The 23,545-nt window shown below is 39.4% G+C and overlaps 1 pseudogene; it reads left to right on the top strand.

The window, feature by feature from the left end:
- The first annotated feature begins 857 nt into the window (after positions 1-857).
- On the top strand, positions 858-3,995 carry LOC128059207 (60S ribosomal protein L28-like; annotated as a pseudogene).
- Positions 3,996-23,545: the final 19,550 nt, after the last annotated feature.

Genomic DNA, 23,545 nt, shown 5'->3' with positions numbered 1-23,545 from the left:
TTCTTTACCACAAGTGCTACTTAGCAAGCCCTCAAGACCGTTCAGTGAGCAGCAAATTGTACACTAACAGCTTTGCATATATCTAGATTGAACAGTGCTCAGTTCCCGGGACCTGGTCCTCTTGTGATCTGGGCACTGGGTTTACCAAATTTAAAAAGAAGAAACAAGTAAGAGATAGAGAAAGGGGCAAAGTATTAAAGGCAAGGCAATGGTGAAATGTCAGTAACTCCCCAGCCTGGAAACAACTCATCAAGTAAATATTTTCATTACATCAAATTATGTCTCTCAGAAAATAATGATGGTCTATTCACCCTTTCTACTATAACCCAAAATAACACAAAATGGGTGGGATAATCATTGTAGGAAAGTATTCCTGAGGTACCAGGGTTCCACAATGAGATAGCAGGATTTCATACCTTTACAATGTTTAAAATCAGAGCATAGTGTCATCTATGGAGACAGAGAGATAAACAAATGACTTTCAAACCATTTAACTTTAGATGTAAAGGTTAAAATGCATTAAAAATGTATGAAAGCCAAGAATTCTGTGTGAGGTTTTATGGGCAAGATATGGGTATCAATCTTTAAAACATTTTTTTTAAAACACATTGATTTCCTTCCTGAGATTTATTGTAAAGCCATTTGCAGAAAATTCGTGGAAAACCCCAGAACAGGAGATCATTTTATGTAGTAAATAACTCTAGCCATAGGTTAGACATGTATCTCACCCCAGCTTGACAGAAGGATTGGGAACCACACCCCCCACCCCAAGCAAAGAGGATTATGCTGCATTGGAGCTAAATCTCAGAAGAAAATATTGCTGTGAGGGGCTTCATATTTTGTCTCTAATATGGGGGATGGAAAGCAGGGAAGATAATGACCACCAACAGCGTAAGGAAAATGGAACTAACTATGGCAGCTCCGAGAAGACAGATGAGTTATGGAATCCCAAAGCGCCCAGATTCACTTTAGAGTTTACAGGTGATGATTCCCTTTGATTCATGGTCGCAGTTCTTAAGGGCAAAAGAACTTAGTTAGCTGGAGAAGGGGACGCAAACAGAAAGAAAGCCTTCTCCAGCTGGGAAAACAAAAGATGTTTGGGATGATGTTGATGAAAGCTTTTTTAAAGTGAGAGGTACAGAGAGAGTGTAAGAGGAAGGCAGCTGGAGTTTTTCCAGATCCGCTAATGATGCATGGTGCTGCTGACAAAGCAGTTCACCCAACCAGCGCGAGAGACAGCTGCCTGGGGGACCTGCCCTTGCTCTTAGGGTTGGACCCTAAGCGTCCAGGTCTGGGGAGCCTTCACCACTTGGTTCAGAGAGCTTTTTTCTTCTGCTCTAATTTAAATGCTTACCACTGGGACATACTTAAAGCTTAGCTTATTTTTTTTCCCCCCTTTTCAGACTTCATTCCCCTTAGCAAGTATTTGGTTTCTAAGATCAGAAATCAACAGGGGAGAGGACGTTAGCCTGGGTTATAAAATGAAATGAAACGCCTTCACTTTTTCATCCACTTTTACCAAAATGCTTGGTTCTTTGCTCACAAGACTGAGAAAAACCCAACCTGGGTTTAAACTACTCACCCATTTGGGAATCAATTGCCCATCCCAGGGACCCAGGGGCCTGTGGGTCTCGGTAATCATGTCTGGTTGGGCCTGTATGATCTGAAACGTAAAATACGGTGCATGACAACATAATTCATTTTAGTCTCTTTTCATGTTGTTTCTCCAACTGAGGCAAGATGACATGTGCCACAAAGCCATCATCGGTGCTGGTCTTAGAATTTATAGTTTTAAGTTGCAGATCCCACATCACCTTCTCCCCATTATCACTAATTGACCTCTAACTCCTTCTTACCCAATTTCAACATGGGGACTTCCTTGTCTCTGGAAGCAGTTCACTCTATCATCAGACTTTACTGTATGATGGACTGTAAATTTGACAAGGTTCTTTCCAGGAGACAACACTAAGGCCAATATGTTCACCTTCTAAACCCACACTGCAGATACTGCCCTCCTGTTTGTGACCATTATCTATAGCTAAGCTCTTTCCAGTCCATGGAGGTCCATAGAGAAACTATTCAGATATGTTGTTTGCAGTTTGGTTTCATTTCGTGATACAACCTCACCTCTAGCACAGCTGATTGAGTTTGGACATTGGGAAGAATGTTCTCAAATGAAGGTTTTCACACATTGGAACAGTTAGTACAGGGAGGAGTGGAGTGCAGGGAATGTCCTCAAAATGCCCTTCCAGTTTTTAGGATAGAAGTAAATATTTTACTAACTCTAATGCCTTTGTAAGAGTGCTACACAAAGTCACACCTGAAACAAAAGGATGCACTGGTGGCTCTCTCTTCCATGCAGTCAGGTACCTCTCAAATGGTGGCAAGATGGTCCTAGAGATTATTGCATGTCTGGAGTCAGCACACTACGGTACATGAGCCAAATTTATTCCATTTCCTGTTTCTCTAAGCCCTATGAGCTAAGGATGGTGTTTACATCTGTTAATGGCTGAAAAAAAAAAAAAGAAAGAATATTTTGTGACACGTAAAAATTAAATTCAAATGTCAAAGCCCATAAATAAACACAACTTAAAAGACAACCATGTTCATCATTTGTGTTTTCTGTGGTCAATTTCACATTCAACATTTCAACTTTCAGCACAGTGGAATAGTTGTGTCAGAAGGCATTGGGACTGTAGAAAGCCTAAAATACTATCTGTCTAGCCCTTAATGAAAAATATTTGCTGGCTTTTTCCATCCCGGGCTGCCACAGTGAGCGGAGCCTCCACCACGTCCATGTGTCTATAATGTATAGTCATGCAGAACTGCTCCAGCTTCTTGATCAACAGGAACAAGCAGACTCACAACACTGAAGAGGAACTAAAGAGCCTCTTGATGAAGGTGAAAGAGGAGAGTGAAAAAGCTGGCTTAAAAACTCAGCATTCAAAAAATGAAAATCATGGCATCTAGTCCTATCACTTCATGGCAAAGAGATGGGGGAAAAGTGGAAACAGTGTCAGATTTAATTTTCTTGGGCTCCAAAATCAATGTGGACAGTGACTGCAGCCATGAAATTAAAAGATGTTTACTCCTTGGAAGAAAAGCAATGACCAACCTAAATAGCATATTAAAAAGCAGAGACGTCACTTTGCCGACAAAGGTCTGTATAGTCAAAATTAAGGTTTTTCCAAAAACCAGTAGTAATGTATTGATGTGAGAGTTGAACCATAAAGAAGGCTGAGCACCAAAGAATTGATGCCTTCAAACCGTGGTGCTGGAGAAGACTCTTGAGAGTCCTTGGACTGCAAGGAGATCCAGCCAATCCATCCTAAAGGAAATCAGTCCTGAATATTCATTGGAAGGACTGATGCTGAAGCTGAAACTCCAATACTTTGGCCACCTGATGCGAAGAGCTTACTCATTGGAAAAGACTCTGTTGTTGGGAAAGATTGAAGGCAGGAGGAGAAGGGGACGACAGGATGAAACGGTTAGATAGAATCACTGACTCGATGGACATAAGTCTGAGCAAGCTCTGGGAGATAGTGAAGGACAGGAAAGCCTGGCCTGTTGCAGTTCATGGGGTCACAGGGTGTCGAGCACGACTGAGTGACTGGACAACAGCCCCAAACCCAATAACCTGAAGGCCTGCACCTCCTTCCAATATAGTGGGCTCATTCACAGCAAGACTGTGGGCATGCAGCCGGCAGTCATTGGCAGAAGGGTCGTGATGGTGCTGGAGATCTGGCCAGCACAAATTGGTTACTTCCGACGTGCGAACCACCATGAGTAAGAATGCTCAGGTCACCTTTAGGAGCATCCGGAACGTGATCTGGAAGAACAAGTACCACCCGGATTTGCACATGGCCACCATCCCCAGAGCCAGAGCCATCCTGTGCAACCAGAAGTCTGTGATGTTGAAGAAGAAGCGGACCCACCCCATCAAGAAGCTCCTGAACCATCTATCCCCTCCCCAAAGCAATAAAGCTGTCAGCTGACTTTCCTCAAATTTAAAAAAAAAAAAAAAAAACTTTGCTGATGACTGATATATGTCCTTCCCAAGTCTTCCTGATCATGTGCCTTAAACTTAACAGTCTGTTTCTTTGCCTGAATCTGTATTCTCAACTCATTGTTTACAAAGCTTTCTGTATAACACCTGGCACATATTATTAAGCAGGAAGTACTTGATGAATGAATATAACCACTAATTTCATTATAAGACAAATAGAATAGCATATCAGAAGCTCAAAAGATGAAAAGCCAATGGTACTTCTTGTTATAAACAGCTCAGCACCATTTTTCTTGGTGACTATGCAGTTTGAGCTAAAATGTCTGCCATTCTCTCTGTATAAGATCTACTGGTTCTAGACTCCCTGGCTTGTAATTACAAAGCAAAATCTTCTAATGCCAATAATAAGACCAACTTCTATACCTTTTAAGTGCAATCTTCTTGATTATAAGCAGCCACTGACTGAAGACTTCAATTAGAGAGGGAGATTTCTTAAACCCTGGGGCAAAAGTTTAGTTCAAAACAACTTGGAAAGTGGTTTAACTCTTTGAGGATCACCTGCCTACCAGCATACAGCATTCACAGCAAACCCATGATTTTGCACAGTTTAAAGAAAAGAATCATTCTGTGTTATTGGATGGCTTCTCGCTCCTGAATACTGTCACTCTGGTTAAAGTTAACATGGAAGAAATGTGGGTAGGGAAGACAGAGTTCAGTTTGCTTAAGTCTCTTTATTCTATTTCAAAATAGCTGGTCCTGGATGTAGAATTTGGGGAAGCTTCAAAACCCTTTGCAAGAGTGCAGACATAAATTGAAGCTATGCCTACCCAGCAGAGACTCCGAGAGACTGTTATCATACACTGTATCCCAGAAAGAGCCAAACATTCCTGCACAGAAGCCAGCCAGGCTGGGAAGTAGGATGATAAGAAAGAACCTAGAGAAATTCCATAAACATAATTAAGAAATGTCTCATCTCCCAAACATGAATATGTATTCTATAGCTTCTGCAAATTTGCAAATATTCAGAATGAGAAAATTTGGGCAATCAAGTATAAACTAAAGCAACAAACCCCCTGATGCTCATCTATTCAGTCACTTGCTCCTTCTTTCTGTCACCTTCTCTATGAAGCCTTCATTATTTTACTATTTAGTTTAGACTTAGTAAATTCATTATTTTCACAGGTTTTCACACACGGCTTCCTTTCAACCCCTAAGCATTATGTATTCTTCCTTACCCTTAAGTGTCACACTTCAGCCTCTAGAGGGAGTTCAAGTCCCCAGATCCTCAAGAGGAAGAGTTCTGTTGTGACGTGTGGAGGTCCAGTTCTGTTGGACCCAGGTGTCTGGGATGGAGCCTTTGGTGGGAGGAACTACGAGGTTCAAGGCTGTCCTCCTGCCCGGAGTACTCACCAGGGTTCCCTCTCCTTTGAGAATCTCCCCTGTCCTCTTAGCCTTTTTAAAACAAGCTCTAAAAACGGTTTCACATGTTTCTTCCTCTTTCTGGCTGTATAGCTTCTATGATAGTCTAAGCAGAGGGATCCTCCCAGTTCAAATACAGTCTAAACTAGCTTATGTGGAAAGGAGAACAGAGAAGCATTTCATAAAAAGTTCTGATTAGTAATGTGACAAGATAAATATTAGTGCAATCACTATGGAAAACAGTATGGAGGTTCCTCAAGAAATGAAAATACAACTAATATATGATCCAGCAATTCCACTTTGAGGAATTTATCCAAAGAAAATGTAAACACTAATTCAAAAAGATATATGCATCCCCAGGTTTATTGCAGCATGGTTTACATTAGCCAAGATACAAAACAACCCGTGTCCATTGATGGATGAATGGATAAAGATATATATGTATCTAGATAGAGATAGATAAATATAATGGAATATTATTCAGCCATAAAAAGAATGAAATCTTATCTATGACGACATGAATGGGCCTTGAGGGCCTTATGCTAAGTGAATTAGGTCTGACAGGGAAAGTTCAGACAGAGGCAATCAACATTTTATTTCTACAAGTTTAAATTATGCTATGAATTAATTACCATTAATATGGTACCCTGTACATCAAGAGATTTATTATAACAAAGAATTTAGAGCCTCTAAATTTCTGACTGCTAGTACAGAAGAGTTACCCCAGATTTCCTGGGGTATGTTTATAAAACATTCTTTAAGTGGACTTACCCAGCGAGAAAAATGAAGTGACATGGCAACACCACATGAAATATATTTGCCACAGAATTTTTTTTAAAAAAATTGCTATTATGAAAACATACTAGTTTTCATTGCATTTTAGGCAGTGTGGATTATTGGCGATTATTCAGGAAATAGAAAATGTTTAAAACACAGAAACTTGCTTAATAAAATGTTATAGTCTGATTTTGGTGTGACCATTTATTCCCTACCTGCCTAAAATATCTTTTCTTCCATTTTGAAGGTCATAATTGTACATCTACACCTTTTGTTCAACTTATTACTATCTCAGTAATGTGGAGAAGGTGTTCATACTGACCCACAGTTTAGAAGAAGTGAGGAAGGGAGACGGGGTTGGTTAAAAGGCACGAACTTCCATTTATAGAATAAATAAGTTGTGAGCATGTAATGTACAGCATGGAAGGAAGGAAGAAAGGAAGGAAGAAGAGAGGGAGGGGAAGAGAGGGAGAAAGGGAGGGAGAGGAAAGGAATACAGCAGTGTTCCAAGACTCTAGTCCCAACCCTCCCAACCATTCCAGCCTTCCCACTAGAGAAAATCCTTTGTCAGCTCAATTTCCAAAGCCTCTTCTCCATTCTTAAAGGAGGCTTTTTACTTTGTGGGGGAGGGCAAGATTAAGTTGATTGACTTAATAAGGTGTGTTAGAAGGAGGTACAGGAATGGAGACAAGGAGAAGTAAAGGACTCTGCAGGTTGGAGGGGAGACTGGGAAGCAGCTGCATGAACAAAGATTGGAACTCCCATTTTTTGGAGGGGGGGAATCTGAATTTCTGTTTTTATTAATTTTTAAATTAGTTTGCATTGGATGTACAAACTCCAATTTATTGACTTTAGGCTTTGAATTTGTTTCTGGGACTCAGCAGTGCTCTGAGACTGAACTACACAGGTCTCCAGGTTAATTTCAGCCACACAGAAAATGTTCATGTGTGTCCAACCTCTTTGTACATTCTCTTTGAAGCCCCTAGTAGGTAGCTGGCTGAGGGTCTACAGATTTTGGAGGTTTGCCGCCCTTATCACAATGAGTATCTGACAAGTCCAGCAGATGAGGACAAATATAGGCATGGAGACTAGGATCTCGGTGGCAGGTCCACTCAAGGTCAATACACTACAGCAACAGCCCAACTTCTCAGGACAAATTCCCAAGTGAAAAGTAAGACTCCTGTACTAAGACTGAATCTGGAGAAAGCAATTCAGTATCATCAGGGATAATCATTCATTCTAGAGCCAGAGCAGCTTGTCTTTTCATGAATGAAGTCCCAGAGAAGCCATGGGTGAGACTTTAAAATGAGTCTGCTACTAACGGGTGTTCTCTACCTATAATCGCAGTTACAGGGACTATTGGAGGACTTTCACAAATATCATCAGGAATCTGCTCTTGGCATTAAAGCTCAGTTTTAGATTCAGAGCCAGATCACCTGCAGAATCTTGGTTTGGTAGATGGGCAGGATATTTGATTTCACTATTCTCTTTGGTCTCTTTAACTCACCATTGAATCCCTAGGGCTGAAGGATGAACATATTAATCCAGAAGGAACATATAGGATCTTCTTCAGTAGGAAAAAGGGCATTTCCCAGAAGAGAGGTTTGTGCTACTGTTAATGTAGAAGAGTTTACAAAGGCTCTTAGCTAAGGAGGACTTGGGCTCAGGCCTGCCAGAGTTTGAATCTTAGCATCACCACATACTAGCTAGATGACCTGCAATAAGCTTCTTAACTTTCCTCTGTTCCAGTGTCCTCATCTACAGAAGGATAAGTTGTACATACTTCATGGGGTTGTTGTAAGAATTAAATAGGGTAACATATGTAAAACATTGGAAGAGTGCTTGACACACGGCAAATGCTCACTAAATATTAGCCATTGTTCCCAGCCTCAGAAAATCAAAGACTGAGGACAGATAAAGTTGGAAGGTTAAATCTGGTTAAGTGTATTGTTTAGCTTGAAAATGTACTTTAATTTTATAAATAATTGGGTATATGATTCTAAATTATTATAGTACTTTGTATCATACATTTTGAAAGTTAATCTAAATTCATTTTGCAAGGGAAAATACATTTTGATCATCTAAATGCATAGGTTCTAGAATTTGCCAAGAGATCATAATTTCTAACAATATGCTAACTTCATTGATTATAGCAGAATACATAAGAGCAAGGGTGAAGAAAAAGTTGTCTTTACAATGTCATATGTAGGAATTTACTAATACTTTGGTGATTCTCCCCTATGGAAAAAGACACACATTTCTGACTGATCATGGAATCTAGATATCCTTGGATTAACCAAAGAAAGGAAAAAATGTGATGTGCAATGGCACTGCCCCATTTCTAGGGAAGTATTCCCTTAAAAGCAAGCCATGCTCCAGCTCTGCGCTGACTGCCTGAAAATCCCTTGGGGAACTTGTCTCCATGCGGGTCCTAGATTTTTTCCCAGAAGTCTACTCAGATTTTAATAACCTCTTCAAGTGATTCTGATCAGTCAGACTGGGGAGCCATTGTGCTAGGAAGAGTGAAATCAGCAGGATTCCCTCCCTGTAGGAAGAGGAGAACCTGTGTGCATCCAAGGCTCACAGTCAGACCAGGGCCAAGAGATGGGGGCTTGTGGTAGGAGCAAAGTTCTAACTTCCGTTAGGATTGCTCTTTGGAGGATCATCTCGTCTTTCTGGAGATCTTTCCTATTGAATTGCTTGAAGGGGCTCTTTCTTTCTCTTTCCTCCTTATGGCATGGTGATGTGGTCATTAAGGTCAGAGATCAGAGGCCCTAGGGCCTCTGAACAGCCCAATGGATGGCTCAGGAGAAAAAAAATGGATTAAAGAAGTCTCCCATTTCATAGTTGAGTCAACTCTTCTTTCAGAGTGGAAGGCTACAAAATAACATGGACCCAAAGTGCTGAAGTGCTAAGTTGCTTCAGTTGGGTCTCTTTGCGACCCTATGGACTGCACCCTTATAGCCCACCAGGCTGCTCTGTTCATAGGATTCTCCAGGAAAGAATACTGGGAGTGGGTTTCCATTTCCACCTCCAGGACCCAAAGTACTAACTAGTAATAACGGGGAGCATTTTTCCAGATTATCATGCTGACTTGCTCTCTCTCAGAGACCTAGAAAAGAAGACTGTAGCTCTGGTAGGTATGGGTCAGGATCAGCAAACTGGAATTCCAGACTTTCCACTGGAGCCACTTTCCCCCAGAGTCCTATGCTACACTCTGCCACAAGTCAGCGCATGTTTCTTTTCCCTCATTGGTCTGTGTCTGTTAAGTATATACTCTGCACCCAATACTCTAGGACTACAAATTAAATTACATAAGCTTTGCTGTTGAACTTATAGGATGGTAAGAAAACATACCTTAAACATTAGGAAAATCATTACTGCCCTGGGGACCAGATCAAGATGACAGAGAACGTGGAGCTCACCTTCTCCCCACGGATACATTAAAAACACATCTACAGGTGGAACAACTCTCACAGAACATCTACTGAACACTGGTAGAAGACCTCAGACTCCCAAAAGGGCAAGAAAATCTCCACTTAACTGGATAGGGCAAAAGAAAAAAAAATTTAAAGAGAGAGAGAAAGGAATCAGGATGGGACCCAAACAAGATGAACCCAAAAAGACCTGCACCAAGACATTATAAAAATGGCAAAAGTTAAAGAGAGGATTCTAAAGGCAACAAGATAAAAGCAGTTCTTTACAAAGGATATCATAAGGTTATCAAGCTGATTTCTCTACAGAAACACTGCAGGCCAGAAAGGAGTGGTGCAATATATTCAAAGTCTTGAAAGAGAAAAATCTGCAACCTAGAATACTCTACCTAGCAAGACTGCCATTTAGGAAAGGAGGAAAAATAAAGAATTTCTCAGACAAGCAAAAAGCTAAAAGAATACAGCAATACTAAACCTATCTTAAAAGAAATATTGACAGGTCATCTTTAAATGGGGGCCTTTCCAGGTGGCGCTAGTGGTAAAGAACCCACCTGCCAATGCAGGAGACATAGGAGATGTGGGTTCAGTCCCTGGGTTGAGAAGATCCCCTGGAGGAGGGCATGGCAACCCAATTTAGTATTCTTGCCTGAAGAATCCCATGGATAAAGGAGCCTGGAGGGCTATAGTCCATAGGGTCTCATAGAGCTGGACACAACTGAAGGGACTAAACACACAACATGCATTCTAAATAGAAAAGAAGCAAGAAGAAATAGGAAGGAAGAAATAACAATTGGAATGTAAATCACTTAAATTAGCCAGTATACAGATCAAAAAGAAAAACAAGTACAATACCTACTTGTGAAAGCACAGCAAAAGGATAAATATGAAGATGTAAAAACGGACATCAAATCATAAAATGTGGGGAAGGAGATTAAGAAAATGAAGATTCTTCTTTTTTTAAAATGCGTTTGAGTCTATATGACTATCAATCTAAAGCAAACAGAGATCAGTCGTGTCCAACTCTTTGTGACCCCGTGGGCTGTAGCCTATCAGGCTCCTCCGTCCATGGGATTTTCCAGGCAAGAGTACTGGAGTGGGTTGCCATTTCCTTCTCCAATAGGAAGGGTTTAACATAGTCGAAAAACATGGCAACTACAAAGCAAGAACATACAATAACTTCAGAAAAACTTAAGAGAACACGAGCATAAAATAAAAGAAAACCATCAACATCAAACCGCAAAAAAAGGAAAAGAAAAAGAAAGAAAGAGTCAACTGGAAAAGAAGATCTGAAATGGTAATAAACACATATGTATCATTGCATAATGCGAGCATGCATTCAGTCATGTCTGACTTTTGTGACTCCATGGACTGTAGCCCACCAGGTTCCTCTGTCCATGGCATTTCCCAGGCAAGAGTACTGGAGTGGGTTGCCACTTCCTCCTCCAGGGGAATGTATTTATATCAACCCGAAATGTCAATGGACTGAATGCTCCAATAAAAAGACAAAGAGTGGCAGACTGGATAGAAAAATAAAAGCACCAAGGACCTTCAATATGCTGCCTACAAGAGATCCCCTTACAGCAAAGTACACATAGATTAAAAGTTAAAAGTGAGGGAATGGAAAAAGATATATGCAAACAGAAATGACAAGAAGGCAGGAGTTGCAATATTCATATCAGACATAATAGACTTTAAAGCAAAGTTTATTTAAAAAAAAAAGATAAAGAGGGACATTATATAATATAAAAGGATCAATACAAGAAGAGGATTTTATACTCAGCAACATATATAGACCTAATATGAGAGCACTCAGATACATAAAACAAATACTAAACAGACATAAAGGGTGAAGTTGATAGGAATACTATAATAATAGATTTTAACACCCTGCTCACATTAATGGACAGATCTTCCACATGAGAATCAATAAGGCAACAAAGGTCCTAATTGATACAATAGTATTGATATTGTCAGGACACTAATCCAAAAAAAAGAAAACACAGAATATGCTTTTTTTTTTCTAGTGCATAAGAGTCTTTTCTAGGTTTGACCAAATTCTAGGGCAGAAAACTAACCTCAGCAAATTTAAGAATATAGAAATTATTTCAAGCATCTTCTCTGACCAAAATAGTACAAAACAGGAAAAAATGATTACATGGAGACTAAATGGCATGATGCTAAAAATTCAGTGAGGAAATCCAAAAGGAAATTTAAGAAAATACCTTGAGACAAATGACAATGAAAACACAGACATACAAAATCTGTGGGACACAGCAAACACAGTTATAAGAGGGAAAATTATAGCAATATAGGCTTTCATCAAAAAGCAAGAAAAATCTCATGTAAATAATGTAATTTATCATCTGAAAGAATTAGGAAAAAAAGAACAAACAAACCCTAAAGTAGCAGAAGGAAGTACATATTAAAGATCAGGGAGGAAATAAATAGGACATTTTAGAAAAAAAGAAAAAAATAGACAAACTGAGAGCTGGTTCTTTGAAAGGGTAAACAAAATTAACAAACCTCTGGCCAGGCTCACCAAGAAGAAAAAACAGAGAACTCAAGCAAAATAGTACATGAAAAAGAAGAAATATCAATGGCTACCACAGAAATACAAACATCATAAGAGAATACTATGAACAATTACGGGCTTCCAGGGTGGTGCTAGTGGTAAAGAATCCACCTAGCAGTATAGGAGATACAGAGATGCAACAGACTCAGATTTGATCCCTGGGTTGGGAAGATCCCCTGCCCCTGAGTAGGAAGTGGCAACCACTCCAGTATTCTTGCCTGGAAAATTTCATGGACAGAGGAACCTGGTTGGCCACAGTCATGGGTCACAAAGAGTCAGACATGACTGAGCACACAGCACATGCGTAAACAATTATATGCCAACAAATCTTACAACCTAGAAGAGACGCACAGCTTTCTAGAAACATGCAGCTCACCAAAATTAAATAAAGAACAAATAGATAATTTGAACAGACCAATCGCTAGAAGTGAGATAGAATCTGTAAAAACAAACAAACAAAAATGTCCAGGACCATATGATTTCACAAGTGAACTCTACCAAACATGCAAAGAACTTATACCAATTCTTCTCAAACTCTTCCAAAAGATTGAAGAGGAGGTAACATTCTCAAAGACATTCTATAAACCCACTGTCAACCTGATAGCAAAACCAGACAAAGCCAACACTAAAAATAGAAAATTACAGGCCATTATCTTTGATGAATATAGATATAAAAATTCTCAACAAAATATTAGCAAATCAAATCCAGCAACAGGTAAAAAAGATCATACAACACGACCAAGTGGGATTCATCCTAGGTCCACAAGGATGATTAACACATGAAAATCAATCAATATAACACTTCACATTGATGAAAGAAAAGTCAAAAACCACAAGATCATCTCAACAGATGCAGAAAAAGCATTTGACAAAATTCAATATCCATTCATGATGAAAGCTCTTACCGAAGTGGAAACAGAGAGAACGTATCTCAACATAATAAAAGCCACTTATGACAAACCCACGGCCAACATAATACTCAATGGTGAAAAGGTGAAAGCCTTCCCACTAAAATCTGGAATAAGACAAGGATGTCCGCTCTCACAATTTCTCTTCAACATAGTACTGGTAGTCCTAGCCACAGCAATCAGACAAGAAAAAGAAATAAAAGATATCTGAATTGAAAAGGAAGAGATAAAACTATCACTATACTCAGATACCATGGTACTATATATAGAAAATCCTAAGGACTCCACACACAAAAAACTACTAAATCTAATAAGTGAATTCAACAAAGTAGCAGTTTGGAAGATTAACATTCAGAAATCAGTTGCATTTCTTCACACTAATAATGAAATATCAGAAAAGGAAGGAATGTAAAATCCTTTTTAAATCATGCCTATATATATATATATATATAATATATATGCATATATATGCAAAATATATATAATATATGTTATAAATAAATAAATATAATTTTATATAAATAAATATATTATTATTGCTATATTATAATGTTGATTAATATTAATATTGTATATTAATGAATATATGATATTTTAATTATATTAATGAATATATAATATATTATATATAATAGTATAAATAAATAACTTTATTTATATATAATTATATATATATTAGCATATATATATGCAAAATACCTAGGGATAAATCTGACCAAAGAGGTGAAAGATTTATACCCTGAGAACCATAAAACATTAATAAAGAAAATAAAAAAGAATTAAAAGAAATAGAAAGATATCCCATGCTCTTAGATTGGAAGAATTAATATTGTTAAAATGGCAGTACTGCTCAAAGCAATCTACAGATATAGTAAGATCCATAACATTTTTCACAGAACTGGAATAAACAATCCAAAAATGTATATGGAAAATGAAAGATTCAGAATTGCCAGAGTAATCCTGGGGTGGGGGGTGGGGAGGTGAGGGAAACAAAGCTACAGTTGTCAAACCAGTGTGTTATTGGTACAAAAACAGGGATACGGCAAGATGGAGCAGATAGAGAGCCCAGAAATAAACCCACACAGTCTTTGACAAAGGAGGTAAAAATGTAAAGTGGGGAAAAGGCAGTCTTTTCAGCAAGTGGTGCAGGGAAAGCTGGACAGCTGCATGTAAGTCACTGAAGTTAGAACACACCCTCACATCATGACCAAAATGGCTTAAAGACTTAAACATAAGACACGATACTATAAAACTCCTAGAAGAGACCATAAGCAAAACACTCTCTGACATAAATCATATCAATGTTTTCTTAGCTCAGTCTCCCAAGACAATTATTATTGTTTAACTGCTAAGTCATGTCTGATTCTTTGCAATCCCATGGACTGTAGCCCACCAGGATCCTCTGTTCATGGGATTTCCCAGGCAAGAGCACTGGAGTGGGTTGCCGTCTCCTTCTCCAGAGGATCTTCCCAACCCAGGGCTTGAACACAGGTCTCTGGCTTGGTAGGCCAATTCCTTACCATCTGAGCTACCAGGGAAGCCAAAGATAATAGAAATAGAAGCAAAAATTAAAACGGGGGGCTTCCAGGCAAGACGGCAGAGTGGAAGAATGTGCACTCATCCTGCAAGAGCACCCAAATCGCAATTAGCTATTGAACATCCATTGACAGGAGGATGTGGGAACCCACCAAAAAAATATGTAACCCATGTCCAAGGACAAAAAGGAAGCCACAATGAGACGGTATGAGGGGCACAATCACAGTAAATTGAAATCCCATACCCACCAGGTGGGCAGCCCACAAACTGGAGAACAGTAATACCAAAGAAGTGCTTCTACTGTTGTGAAGGTTCTTAGGCTCACATCAGGTTTCCCAGCCTGGGGATCCAACAAAGGGATTGGGAATCTCCAGGGACTCTGACCTAGAAAGCCAGTGGGATTTATTATATGACTTCCACAGGACTAGGGGAAACAGAAGCTCCACTCTTAAAGGTCACAAAAAAATCTCGCACACACCAAACCCAGAGGAAAGGAGTAGTGACCCCACAAGAGACTGAAGCAGATCTAACTGCTAGTGTTGGAGGATCTCCTATGGAGGCATGGGTTGGCATGGCTAGCCACAGGGATGGGGGCACTGCAGTGTAGCAGCAGTCTTGGAAGATGCCCCTTGGTGTAAGTCTTCTTGGAGGTCACCATTAACTCTACTATAGATCTCAGGCCAAATAACTAACAGGGAGAGAATGCGACTCTACCCATCAGCAGATAATTGAATTAAAGTTTTACTGAGCAAGTCCCTGCCCATCAGAGTAAGACCCAATTTTCCCCACGCAGTTCCTCCTATTAGGAAGCTTACACAAGTCTTTTAGCCTCATCCACAAGAGAGCAGACAGAAGAAGCAAGAAGAACCATAATTCCACAGTAGCTAGAACAAAACCCACATTACAGAAAGTTAATCAGGATGAAAAAACAGAGAATAATGTCCCAGATGAAGGGACAAGGTAAAATCATAGAAAAACAAAAAAATGAAGTGGAAATAGCCGACACCCAGAAAACAAAATTCAGAATGATGATAATGAAGATGATCCAGGATCTCAGAAACAGAATAGAGAAGTTGCAAGAAATGTTTACCAAAGACCTAGAAGAGCTAAAGAACAAACAGAGATGATCAATACACTAGAAGGAATCAATAGCAGGATAACAAAAGCAGAGGAACCAATAAGTGATCTGGAAGACAGAAATCACTGTGGAAATCATTGCCACAAAGCGGAACATAGGAAAAAAAAAATGAACAGAAATGAAGGCAGCCTAAGAGGCCTCTGGGACAGCATTAAACACACCAATATTCATTTTATAGGGGTTCCAGAAGGAGAAAAGAGAGAGAAAGGACCTGAGAAAATATATGAAGAGATAATAGCTGAAAACGTTACTAATATGGGAAAGGAAATAGTCAACCAAGTCCAGGAAGTGCAGATTCCCAGGCAGGTTAAACCCTAGGAGGAACACAGTAAGATACATAGTAATCAAACTGACAAAAATTAAAGACAAAAACAAAATATTAAAAGCAGCAAGGGAAAAACAACAAATAACATACAAGGAAACTTCCATAAAATTATAAGCTAATTTCTCAACAGAAGCTCTACAAGCCAGTAGGGAATGGCAGAATATATTTCAAGTGATGAAAGGGAAGAAACTGCAACCAAGATTACTCTATCCAGCAAGACTCTCACTCAGACTTGATGGAGAATTCAAAAGCTTTACAGAGAAGCAAAAATTAAGAGAATTCAGTGCCACCAAATCAGCTTTACAACAAATGCTAAAGGAACTTCTTTAGGTAGGAAAACTCAAGAGAAAGAAAAGACCTACACGAAATAAACTCAAAACAATTAAGAAGATGGTAATAGGATCATATGCCTGTGTGTATGCATGCTCGGTCACTTCAGTTATGTCCAGCTCTTTACAACACTGTGGATTGTATCTCCCCTGTTCATGGGATTCTCCAGGCAAGAATATTGGAATGGGTTCCCATGCCCTCCTCCAGGGGATCTTCCTGACCCCGGAATTGAACCTGCATCTCCTGCATTGCAGGCTGCTGATTGCTTACCCACTAAGCCACCTGGGAAGCCCAATAGGATCATACATATCGATAATTACCTTAAATGTAAATGGAATAAATGCACCAACCAAAAGAAACATGAAAACATGTGCATGTATGCACTTTCACTAACCACATCACTACACTTAACCCCCCAAACTGTATGTAATTATTTTGTATTGTTAGGTTAATCATGTTTTTATTATGACTTGCAATTTTAATTATTTTTTTATTTTTTGTCTGGCTTTTTATTGTGAAAACTGATAAACATCTTTTACTGCTGTGATTATGTAACTACTATTCACCTAATACCATAGTATCATGATTGGTCAACAGAAAATAATAGACTTCTATAGCACCAAAAATACCATTTAGTAGAAAAATCTATAATTGATTTTTAAAATCCAGATGCATATCAGAATTACCTTGGAATTTCTTGAAAAATACAAATGCCCAGGAATTGCTTTCTTCCCCTAAAGCTCTAGATGTGACTCTAATGAGCAGTCATGTTTAAAAACACCTGGACTATATGATGATCTTTTACATTTACCTAGTTTGTTTCACTTTTTCTCTTTCATATTCAGTGCTCCCGTTTCACTTAGTTTATGTTTTCCGATTTTTCCTTCTCCTCTTTTTTTGATGTTTTTTCTCAAGCCTTTATCAAGTGTAGTGAAAAGCCTTTGTAAACATATACGTAAATAGTATGTATGATATAATATATATATTTTATAAAAGTGATGACATTTTTTCCTAGCTAAAAAATTTGACATTTTGATTCCACTCGTTTGACTCAGTATGAAGAGAATGCTAGATTTCTAACTAAAAAAAAAAAAATAAGATATACAATAAGCAACAAAGTTTTACTGTATAGAACAGGGAACTATAGTCAGTATCTTGCAATAACCTATAATGTAAAATAATCTGAAAAATAATGTATGTGTATATGTATAACTTGGAAAAGGCAATGGCACCCCACTCCAGTACTCTCGCCTGGAAAATCCCATGGACAGAGGAGCCTGGTGGGCTGCAGCCCATGGGGTTGCGAAGAGTCGGACACCACTGAGCGACTTCTCTTTCACTTTTCACTTTCATGCACTGGAGAAGGTAATGGCAACCCACTCCAGTGTTCTTGCCTGGAGAACCCCAGGGACGGGGGAGCCTGGTGGGCTGCTGTCTATGGAGTAGCACAGAGTTGGACACGACTGAAGTGACTTAGCAGCAGCAGCAACATATGTATAACTGATTCTCCTTGTTGTGCACCTGAAACATTGTAAATCAGCTATCAGTTCAGTTCAGTTTAGTCTCTCAGTCATGTCTAACTCTTTGCAATTCCATGGACTGCAGCAGACCAAGCTTCCCTGTCCATCACCAGCTCCCAGAGCTTGCTCAAACTCATGTCCATTGAGTCAATGATGCCATCCAACCATCTCATCCTCTGTCATCCACTTCTCCTCCTATACATCAACAATATGTCCTCCTGTAAATCAACTATACATCAATCAAACATATATATTAAGAAAAAAAGAAAAAGTGTGACCTAATCAAACTTACAAGTTTTTGCACAGCAAAGAAAACTAGTAAAACAAAACAAAACAACTTACAGATTGGGAAAAAGTATTACAAATGATGTATTCCCAAGGGCTTACTCTCCAAAATATATAAATAGGTCATACAACTCAACAACAACAAACAACTCAATCATAAAAAAACGGGCAAGAAGACCTTAATAGACATTTCTCCAAAGAAGACATACAGATGGCCAGTGGGCACATCATTAATCTTAGAAAAATGCAAATCCAAGCTACAATGAGGTATCACCTCACACCAGACAGAACGGCCATCATTAAAATGTCTACAAATAAAAAACGGTGGAGAGGGTATGGATAAGAGGGAATCCTCCTACACTGTTGGTGAGAATATAAGTTGGTACAGCCGCTGTAGAGGACCGTATAGAAGTTCCATAAAAACCTAAAAACAGAGCTACCATATGATCTAACAGTCCCACTCCTGGTCATACACCTGCAGAAAGCCATAACTCAAAAACATATATCACCTCTATGTTCCCAGCAGGGCTTCCCTAGTAGTTCAGCTGGTAAAGAATCCATCTGCAATGCAGGAGATCCTGGTTCAACCCCTGGGTTGGGAAGATCCCCTGAAGGAGGGCATGGGAACCCATTCCAGTATTCTTGCCTGGAGAATCCCTATGGACGGAGGAGCCTGGAGGGTTACCGTCTATGGGGTTGCAAAGGGTCAAACACGGCTGAGCAGCTAAGCGTACACACACATATTCACAGTAGCACAATTCACAAAAGTCGAAATATGAAAACAACCCAAACTCCATCAACAGATGAACGGATAAAAAAGATCTGGTACATACATATAATGAAGTACTACCCAGCCATGGAAAAAAAATGAAGTAATGCCATTTGAAGCAACATGGAGGCCACTAGAAATTATCATACTAAATGAAGTAAGTCAGAAAGAGAAAGATAAACGCCTTACGATAGCCCTTATATGTGGAATCTAAAATACAGCACACATTAACCTATTTATAAAACAGAAACCGGGGCACAGACATAGAGAACAGACTTGTGGGTGCCAAGGGAGGTAGGGAGGGTGGGAGAAAGAGGATAAACTGGGGATTTGGTGTTGGAAGAGGCAAACTGGTACATTTAGAGTGGATAAACAGCAAGGTCCTATTCATAGCACAGGAAACTATACTCAATGTCCTGTGATAAACCAGAATAGGAAAAATACTGTAGAAAAAGAATGTATGTATAACTGAATCATTCTGCCGTACAGCAGAGATTGGCACAACGTTGTAAATCAACTATTCCTCAATTTAAAAAAAGACAAAATTTAAGAACTGAATAAAAACGAAGATAACAGAAGGACTGAAAATAAAAGGAAAAAGTTATTATTGTCCTAAAAATAACTTGGACCTATTCGTCTAATGATAGTAGCCAAGAGAGATAGGTATACAAATTCATGCTGTTGAAATAATTACTAGCCCTGCTTTCTGATTTTTCTGCTACTTGATTGATCAGCTCTTCCTCCCATCCTGTGAGCTCCCTGCCAACCTTCCAAAATACCTTTTTTTTAATACTTATGTTGCTTATATTTGCTTTCTGTTGCTTGTACCAATGATTCCAAATTGACACTGATAAATTAGAGACTATACTCTCATGGATTGGATTGGAAAAGAGAGAAACTTGAGAACCAAAAGATGAACCAGGAGGCTGCTCCAGTGAATGACATGCAAAGACTGGATGGAAGCAGGATCTGAGACGTAAAGAGAGGCCAGGAGACATTGTGAAAGGACAAAATCTCGGATGAGTCTTACACAAGGAAAAAGGAGAAGAGCAGTCAAAGATAACTCCCAGGCTTCCCAGTCTGGCCCGGAAGATGAAAACATAGGAGTGGTTCCTTCGTTCAGCTTTAGTGTGTGCCTACTATGTGCCAAGCATGGGCTAGTTGCTACTGATGCAGAGATTAATTAAAAGTGACTTGCTACACAGTCGAAAGGAGAGAAGGTAAGTTTTACTTTGGACTGGAAGAGTTTAACGTATCAGGAAGAGGTGCACTGGAAATAAGGAATTAAGGCACGTCCATGGATCAGAAATTGAGTAGTAGAGCTTCCCTGGTAGCTCAGATGGTAAAGAAATTGAGCAGTAGATTTGGGTACCATTACCCACTCCAGTGCTCTTGCCTGGAAAATCCCATGGACGGAGGAGACTGGTGGGCTGCAGTCCACAGGGTCGCTAGGAGGCGGACATGACTGAGCGACTTCCCTTTCACTTTTCACTTTCATGCATTGGAGAAGGAAATGGCAACCCACTCCAGTGTTCTTGCCTGGAGAATCCCAGGGACGAGAGAGCCTGGTGGGCTTCCGTTTATGGGGTCACACAGAGTCGGACACGACTGAAGCGACTTAGCAGCAGCAGCAGCAGCAATGAGTCAAGGGGTTACTTTGGATGAATTCTCAGGAGTGGGATTACCAAAACAAAGTTATAAAAATATTACATGGTTGCTAATAATATAGTCAAATTATTTCCTAAAGTGGCTGTACCAATATATAATGTCATCAGAAAATGATTCTTCACTATATACTTAGCATTGTTTGCTGGTTTTAGTGACTGATTAGCTCTCACAGTTCCTTGAGATAGCAAATACAGTGTCTCTGTTCGCTAGTTAAAGCTTTGGTATCTGTTCCGGATTCAGTTTTCTTTCTTTTAACTTCAGCATGAATTGTATGTGAAAAGGACAGAATTCAGAGCTAAACTACACATGGATAAAGTTCCTTTCAAACCAAAAAAATAAAGAGTTGGGGGAAAAAAAGAAAATTAAAACTTTTGCTTATCTAAAATATAATAATTGGACCTTGTTTAAACTACATATTTGATTAGTAATGAAGTTTAACATATTCCTGTACGTTTAGTAATTATAATCTATTTGGGTAAATGATCTATTTATGTTTCTTGCCAGTTAGCTTTTTAAATCGCAATATGTTACTAAAGGGATTTCCCTGGTGGCTCAGACAGGAAAGAATCTGCCTGCAATGCAGAAGAGCCAGGTTCAATCCTTGGCTTCCCAATTTGTGATATTTCTTTTGATTCCATGTTGGCAATTTTTATTGTACAGTTGAATTTTTTAGTGTAGTCCAAGTTGTTAAATTACCTTATTGCTTCAATCTGACATAATGCTTCTCCAAACATAATAAATATAGTTCCTACTGTTTTCTTTGGGATAACATTTTTGTAATTAAGTCATTAGTCTGGAATTTATCTTGTGTTATATGATGTGAATCTAAAGGATTTACCTCAATTTGGTATTGAGTTATTTCAATGGCATTAAGTAATCTTGAATCGCTACATATTCTAAGCCAAAACTGAAGTGGTAAAACATATGCATACTGACTTTTGACACAAATGAACAAGTCCTATTGCTTTGGTAGCTGTCAGTTTATGCATCTTTCAAGTGAGTGGATTAAATTATGGTCTCTTCCAGAATTAACCCTTGATGATTCTCTGAAATCCTTTCTCAGGAAAAGATAGGTGCTCCCTGAGCACTCAGCTAGAACCCTATGGCCCACTGCTTTGGCTGTTGCTGTTTGGATTTCTCAGATAACTTACAAACATCCCTGGCCACACAGCCATGCAAAAAGCTCGGGATCTAGCATATTTACTTCATTTAGGAAGGCTGCACAGGATATGCCTGGCTGACATGAATGGTGCCTAATGGGCAGTAAATAACTTTTGACCACTTGACCTTGGTCATGTTGATATGACCCCATCAGTTCTCCTCAATGGTGGGATCATGCAGATGCCCACGAACCACTTCATAAATGAGCAGAGTATTTCCCCTAATTGGGGAGAGGAAGCATGGTAAAGCAAAGCAGGGGAAAGACCCACATTGTGTGAATGCGTGGCCTGATTGGATCCTATGGTAAATCACCAATGGCCCAGCCCTGTCACTTTCTCGTTTTGAGCTAAAAGGAGCCACTGCTTTGAATTACTTGTCTAAACATCAGTTTAACCTCACTTTCTATCCCTATGCTCCCCCCACCCAGCAGCATTTTCCTCTGTTAGATCTTGTTCTTGCCATATTTTCCAGGAAAATAGTCGTTTTCCCTGTTACCCTATATACTTCAATATTTTTCTTTTGAGTGTTTGCTCAGAACCCAGATTCCCCAAGATAGTTTTCTTCTGTGATAACAACCACCATTATTACCACCACCACCAACACCACCATAAACTGACCCCCCCCCCCCCCCCACCTTATGACTGACACTAACTCTATAACCTCATCTAGCTGTCTGGCCACCTGAATCTGAATCTTATCTCTGCCATTTCCTGTGTGATCTCCTTTAAGTCACATAACCTCTCAGTGCCCCAGTTACCATCTGGAAACTGGACATATTAACAGCACACATTTTGAAAGGTTTTTAGAAGGTCTAGATGTGAAGTACTTAGAACCGTGCCTGGCATATAGTAAGTACTGGGCTTCCCTGGTGGCTCAGAGGTTAAAGCGTCTGCCTACAATGCAGGAGACCTGGGTTCGATCCCTGGGTCAGGAAGATCCCCTGGAGAAGGAAATGGCAACCCACTCCAATATTCTTGCCTGGAGAATCCCATGGACAGAGGAGCCTGGTGGGCTACAGTCCACGGGGTCACAAAGAGTCAGACACGACTGAGCGACTTCACTTTCACTTTCACTTTCAATAAAAGTGAAGCAGAAATAATATTGGTGATGTGAATGTTGTCTCCATTACACAAAAGAGGAAACTGAGCTTCAGAGAAGTCAAATTATTTAACTAAGTGTTCAAGTTATCTACAAGTACTTACTAAAAAAGTTGATTTAAATAACAAATTTATTCTAGCCCATGATTTCGTGTCAGGGGTGAAAACCTGTTGAAACTCAGGCTGTGTCCTAGAGATAATACCTTGATTAATGTACAGCCTGGGTTTCAACAGGTTTTTACCTAGAACTGTCCACAGACATGTCTTATTTCCCTACTGAGGCCCAAATTTCCCTGAGATGAAGATCTCACTTTGTTTTCACTTAAATTCTTCTCCATGCCTGAAACAATTTACTATACTCAAGAATAATCCGACAAAATCATTTAACAAATGTTCATTAGTCATGAAATAATAAAAAGAATAAATGTTTATGTATATTACCACACATAAAGTAGATGACCAATGCAAGTTGATGTATGAGGCAGGGCACTCAAAGCCGGTATTCTGGGACAACCCAGAGGGATGGGTGGGGAGGGAGAGAGGAGAGGGCTTCAGGATGGGGGACACATGTATACCCATGGCTGATTCATGTTGACGTAT

The sequence above is a fragment of the Budorcas taxicolor genome, chromosome 14 (assembly GCF_023091745.1).
Source record: "Budorcas taxicolor isolate Tak-1 chromosome 14, Takin1.1, whole genome shotgun sequence".
In the NCBI taxonomy this organism is placed as follows: Eukaryota; Metazoa; Chordata; class Mammalia; order Artiodactyla; family Bovidae; genus Budorcas; species Budorcas taxicolor.
Note: the sequence above shows the minus strand (reverse complement) of the source record. Positions and strands in the feature narration are given on the sequence as shown.